Source organism: Myotis yumanensis, unplaced genomic scaffold, assembly GCF_028538775.1.
Source record: "Myotis yumanensis isolate MYYU_CA2020_CCGP unplaced genomic scaffold, mMyoYum1.0.hap1 SCAF_2, whole genome shotgun sequence".
Taxonomy (NCBI): Eukaryota; Metazoa; Chordata; class Mammalia; order Chiroptera; family Vespertilionidae; genus Myotis; species Myotis yumanensis.
In genome coordinates this window covers 130986002-130992856 of record NW_027223753.1, presented here as the reverse complement: position 1 = coordinate 130992856, position 6855 = coordinate 130986002, and positions in this window count along the sequence as shown.

The following is a 6855-nucleotide window of genomic DNA, read 5'->3' as shown; positions in this document are numbered from 1 at the left end:
CCCACTTCTGGGAATATATCCTAAAAATGCCAAAACACCAATCAGAAAGAATAAATGCACCCCCATGTTCATAGCAGCATTATTTACAATAGCTAAGATTTAGAAATAGCCCAAGTGCCCATCAGTGGATGAGTGGATATAAAAGCTGTGGGAAATTTACATAATGGAATACTATGCAGCTGCAAAAAAGAGGGATCTTTTACCCTTTGGAACAGCATGGTTGGACCTGGAAACTATTATGCTAAGTGAAATAAGCCAAAATGAGAAAGACAAATACCACATGATCTCACTTATTTGTGAATCTAATGAACAAAACAAATTGACCAACAAAATAAGACCCGAAACATGGAGGCATGGAACAGACTGACATACCTTCATATTGGGGCGGGAGGATGAGGAGAGATAAACCAAAGAACTTATATACTTACTAGAGGCCCAGTGCACGAATTCGTGCACCAGTGGGGTCCTTCGGCCTGGTCTGTGGGATCGGGCCAAAATCAGCTCTCTGACATCCCCTGAGGGGTCCTGGATTGTGAGAGGGTGCAGGCCAGGCTGAGGAACCCCACCAGTGCACGATTGAGGCCAGGGAGGGTTACAGGAGGTTGACCAGCCAGGGAGGGACTATCGGAGGGCTCCAGGGCGTGTCCGGCCCATCTCACTCAGTCCCGATTGGCTCGATCCCGGCAGCAAGCTAACCTACCAGTTGGAGCATCTGCTCCTGGTGGTCAGTGCAGGTCATAGCAAGCAGTTGAGTGGCCCTAGCATATCAGTAGCATATTATGCCTTGATTGGTTAAACCGCTGAATGGACAACCTGGCACTTAGCATATTAGGCTTTTAATATATAGGATTACATTGTTTAATTTAATTTAACAGCATAATGAACGGCTAGAACTCACGCACAACCCAAGGATTAGAACATTACCAATTGTCCTCCTATGTACTCCTCCCCCATGTGGTGCCTCTCTTCTGAATTTTGTGGTTAACATTCCCTTGTTTTTTTAAAATCTTCTATATTGTTTAATCACATATATATGCATAGCCCATGTTCAAGAACAATAGGGTGGTGAAGATCTAGGGGTGGGGGCAGGTAGGGGCTGGGCCGAGGGGGACAAATAGGAGACATGTAATACTGTCAACAAAAATAAAATAAAAATAAAATTTAAAAAAAAAATAAGTAGGTTTTGGTTTCACATAAAAAATTATAGTTAAAACATCTCAATTTTTAATTAATTATAATATGTAATTATTGATTATACCCAGATTTATGTATATTTAAAAATGTAAGATTTTATAAGAACTCATTGTGATCAGGAAGAAAATTATGCAACTGGATTAATAGAATTTACATACGTTAGATATGGTGTTTTGGTAAACCAAAAAGTATATCTCAACTCTGTTGTTTTCTAACTTTATGACCTTGGACAAATTATCTACAAACCATAGTTTTTTCATGTATAAAACAATGATAATAATAGTGGATATCTCACATTTTTACTATGAGGAATAAATGTGAAAATATAGTTTAAGTACTTAGATTAACATGTAACAAATCATGTATGATCAATAAATTGTCATTCTTCTTATTATAAAAGAATTACCACTGCTACATTATGTAGTAAAAATGTAAATTATGTAAATACATCTCCCATAACTCATTACAATAAATTTATTTGGATATTCTTGTCTATGGGAACCTATGATGGCTTCCCTTAATTATATAATTACTAGAGGCCCGGTGCACAAAATTTGTGCACTCAGTGTGTGTGTGGGGGGGTGCATCCCTCAGCCCGGCCTGGGCCCATTTGCAGTCCAGGACCCCTTAGGGGATATCCACCTGTTGACTTAGGCCCACTCCCTGGAGGATCAGGCCTAAGCTTGCAGTCAGACATCCTTCTGGCAGCCAGGGAGCCCTCGGGGGATGTCCGACTAAAGGCTTAGGCCCCCAAGGGATCGGGCCTAAACTGTTAGTTAGACATTCTTAGTGCTGCCATGGAGGTGGGAGAGGCTCCTGCCACCACCTCCGCACTGGCCAGCCATGAGCCAGCTTCTGGCTGAGTGGCACTACTCCTTGGTCTGACCTAAACCCTAGAGATTAGTACTTCATTTTACAACTTTTTCTCAGTTTATAGGCAGCAGCAAACTCAGACCACACAGTCGGGTGTGCAAGAAATGTTGCTTTCTGTATTGTTTAGTAACCAAACCTAACTTCAACTTCAGCCCCCATTCTGCCAAGTGAAAAAACAAAAACAAAATATTATTTAACTTAGGTTCCCCACCCCCTTCTCTGGAGTTGTACTTCCATGTCAGACAGTTTATATCTCAGGCAGAGGTGCCAAAGAACCGAGCAGGGTCAAGAACATGTGGACCTCAGTCTTCTGTCTGGACTGGCCCCCACCCAGTGCCCTTGACCCTCACCTGACCCTCACCTCAGAGCTCAAGTCCATGCCAACCCCTGGTATATTCTCCTCATCTGGGCCTTGAGGTCTCTTGAGTCCAATTTGCTCTCTTCATCCCTCCCTGCCACCTTCTCTCTCTCATACAAAGAGCTATTGGGCTTTCTGGGGTGAGGTCCTCTGACACCTCCTCAGCCCCGTTGCATGGACATCATCTTGGTGCCTTGGTCACAGCCACAAAGCTGTGTGGCTGCTCTCAGGCCCTCCGTCGCCTGCTGCCTTAGGGAGTGACTCAGTGGGAGGGGAGGGTCACAGTCCTTTTGACATGGCCGCCAACAAACACTCAGTGTTCCTTCCCTCTAGTTCTCCTTCTCCTCCTCACCCCAGTCCAGGCACGTCTATGTGCAGGGCAGGGGAGGGGGGGAGGCAGGGGTGTCTCTGACCCAGCACCCAGGCTTCCAGATCCACTGCTCCCCCAGGAGGCCTTCCATGCTCTGGACCTCGACACCCAGAACCTGTCCCCTCTCAGCTGCAGATCTTTGCCCACAGTGGTCAAGTCTGTTTTAGAGCAGTGGTTCTCAACCTTGGCTACACATTAGAATCACCTGGGAATCTTTTTAAAATCCTGATTTCTGCGCCTCATCCTTTGTTACTAATGTTGTGGCTCTACCCCATAACAAAGAAACAGAATTTCCAGAGGATGAGGCCCAGAAATCAGGATTTTAAAAAGATTCCCAGGTGATTCTAATGTGCAGCCAAGGTTGAGAACCACTGGTTTAGAGGCTTGAAGTCAAGAAGTGCCTCTTTGTTCTCTGCTTTCTGGAGGCAGTCAGCGTGGAACATTCCTGCCCTGGATTGGGGAGGGGTCTCTGGGTGTTAAGAATACCAGGAGGGGGAGCACAGACTCCTCCTAGAGCTCTGAGATGGGAAAGGCAGCACCCCCTCACCTCTAACCCCAGGACATTTCTTTAGAAGCAGAAGCCTCATCCTGTGCAGGGGCCTGTGCTGGCTGCCTCAGTTTCTCAGAGACAACGAATTTGATGAACGTCTTTTCCCCACTGCAGTAGCTGCTTCATTTGTTCGTTCTCTCATTTTTCATTAGCTGCTAAATCGCCCCTGTGGCTGCAAACCTGTTGTGCCTGACTCAGCCAGTGGGGAGCTATGGGAGCTGTGCAGAGACAGGGGAAGGGGGAGGGGGACCCGGCCTGCAGAGAGGGTCAGTGGTGCCTGCCCGGCTGTCTCAGAGGATGTGGCTTAGGTTAGGTCTTGTTCTTTGGCAACTTTAGGAGGGGAGGTCGTGTCCTCCGCTCCCCACTTTGACTTAGGGGTGGAAGTTCTCCTTGCTCTCTGGCCTCATAACTCAGTGGATCATACTGGGATGCAGCAGGCAGGTGGCTTCTGCGACTGCAGACTGCACACGGGCGCCAGCCGGAGGTTTCTGCGGCTGCACACACTGTGGGCAGGAGGCTTCTGCAGCCGCACACGGGCCGGGCCTGAAACCCGGGACCGGATCGGGTCACGGACGGCGGGCAGGAGGCTTCTGTGACTGTACACGGACACCAGCCTGTGGCCCAGACCTGATAGGGTCACGGGCAGCGGGCAGGTGGCTTCTGGGGTGTCCAGGGTTGCTGCTGGGCCTGCGCCCCAGCTCTGCCCTCCGATCGCCATGGCGATCCTGGGCGAAGGCCAACTGACAACCCCGGCCCCTGGGGGATCTGGGGTTGCCGCCTGGCCTGCGCCTGGGCCCTCCTGCCCTTTGATCGCCATGGGGATAGCTCCCCGCAGGCCAGCCAGCAATCCTGGCCCCAGTGGGGTCCGGGGTTGCCGCCTGGCCTGTACCCGGGCCCTCCCGCCCTCTGATGCCAAGGCGATCCTGGGCGCAGGCCAGCCGACAACCCCGGCCCCCGGGGGGTCTGGGGTTGTCACCTGGCCTGCGCCTGGGCCCTCCCGCCCTCTGATGCCATGGCGATCCTGGGCGCAGGCCAGCCGACAACCTGGGCGGAGGGTCCGGGGTTGTCGCCTGGCCTGCGCCCCAGCCCTCACGCCTCCGATTGCCACCATCAATCGTCACAGGCCAGCCGGCAACCCCAGCCCCTGGGGTCGGGTTTGCTGCCCGGCTTTCTAATGGTGATCACCGGCTGGGGGATGGGGAAAGGCGGCCTTTGCCCACCCCCTAGCTCTTGCCTGCCTCCTGGGTTGCTGATCACCATTCTTCAGTCCTTCCCCTTTCGCCTCCCATCATTGGGCTATGCAAATTAGCCGCCATCTTAGTTGGCAGTTGATTTGCATAAGGGTATGCTGATTAGCCAATGGGAAGGGTAGCGGTCGTACGCTAATTACCATGTTTCTCTTTTATTAGTGTAGATAAGGAAATAAAATATTGAGATATATGAATGACATAGAATAAAGATTTCAGAAGCCAAATAGAAATAACAGTACCTGACTACTGTGTGTGTGCGTGCATGTGTTTATCATAGATATGTGTATCCTAATCTAGCATGACAAATGTACATGATATATAGAAATTTTTGCCCCTTTCAATTCTGGTGTCGGCTTTACTCTTCAGCTACTTGATTTTTAATTTTTCCCAAAAACTATATTATTTTTTCAAATCTCACAAATTCTTTTTTCAAAAGTTTGCCTAAAACTTGTTTCTGTTTTTAAGTAGTATTTTTTTTAACTGACATCTCTACTACATTTTATAAATATGATCATTAGAAGCTAAACTCTGGCTGTAGAAACTTCTGTAAAAACAGTCACATACTGGTAGTATTTTATTCTGATTGTTATACTTAAAGCACGCATTCGGATAAAAATATAAAGTGCGTGTACAGACAATCAGTTCACAATGAACAAACTAGGAAGACTTTACATGTAAAGCAAATCTTGCATCTAGATGTAGCATGACAATTTCACAATAAGTATTAGACAATTCTATTTAACTAAAGAGAAAATTTGTATTCTTTATCTAAATCAGTGGTTCTCAACCTGTGGGTCCCGATCCCTTTGGGTGTCGAACGAACCTTTCACAGGGGTCGCCTAAGACCATCAGAAAACACATATATAATTACATATTGTTTTTGTGATTAATCACTATGCTTTAATTAGGTTCAATTTGTAACAATGAAAATACATCCTGCATATCAGATATTTACATTACGATTCATAACAGTAGCAAAATTACAGTTATGAAGTAGCAACAAAACTAATTTTATGGTTGGGGGTTACTACAACATGAGGAACTGTATTAAAGGGTCACGGCATTAGAAAGGTTGAGAACCACTGATCTAAACGATTATATTCCATTTCACATCAGATTTTTTAAATGTATAGGCATTTTCAACAAAATAGACTACTGAAACAGAAGAATCTAAGAAAATAACTCTACTGTTCAAGGATTTATTTATCCCAGCATATAATCAATCGTAGAAATGCCCTTTTTTATTGCTTTTTTCCTGTTACAACAGCTGAGGAAAGAAATAACCTCAAAATCAGTTAATATAGGAAACCAAGAAACATATTCCATTTATACCTATTTCTTTATTTTTCTTCCCACAGCAATAAAATATCCCTAGGCAGAAGCTAAATTATTTGGGTAGAAATATGGAGTAGGTAAGTTTCAGACACACATAAGTCTTCCAAACCCAGACCATGAATAACAACAAGTTTTAATCATTTTCTTAGCAAGAGATAAAAAAATTAGGCAATGATATCTTTAAAAAGAAAAACAGGTTTACACCTTTCTGATGGTGTGTGATTAGCTAATATAAGTTCTTTTTGCTAATATAATGTACTGTTCCTTCCCTGAAGGACTCATAAACTGCTCTAGGCAACACCTAGTTAAATCAAGCATTTATTAAATTTTACTATCCTTTTAATTCACCTTTGAACTCTTGGCACAAGTTATTAAATGAGGCAGCCAAAGTTCCCTTTTGCACCTGCAAATAACAATTGAATTTACAATTAAGGATCATTTCCTCTTTTTTGAAATTCAAATAATGGCATTAAAACAGAATGTAATATTTTTATCTGCATCTGGTCAGGCTATTTCCTGGCATTCGGGATGAGGTAACAGGATGACTGCATAAAAAATGCTACATAAAGATGCTGAGATAATTCCTAGGCGACTTCAGAAATGCAGACAACTTCTAGGCATTAGAGTATATGGTATGAAAACTGACCACCCATCTCTAAAGCCACTTTGGAGGTGGAGGGCTTTAGTTTCTACATGAACAATAATATATAAATATAATCAATACTAATATTTAATTTGGATGAAACTCAATAAAAAAATTATATTTCTAGAACCATTAGTGTTGATTACCCAGAGAGCTCTAAAACATTTTATGCAATTTACCCATCCCCAGCAGTCATATACCCATTCTTATATCCACTTCATGCACATATTCCCTGAAGCAGTTCCCATTTCTTATCTACCAGAGTTATTCTAATTTATAATT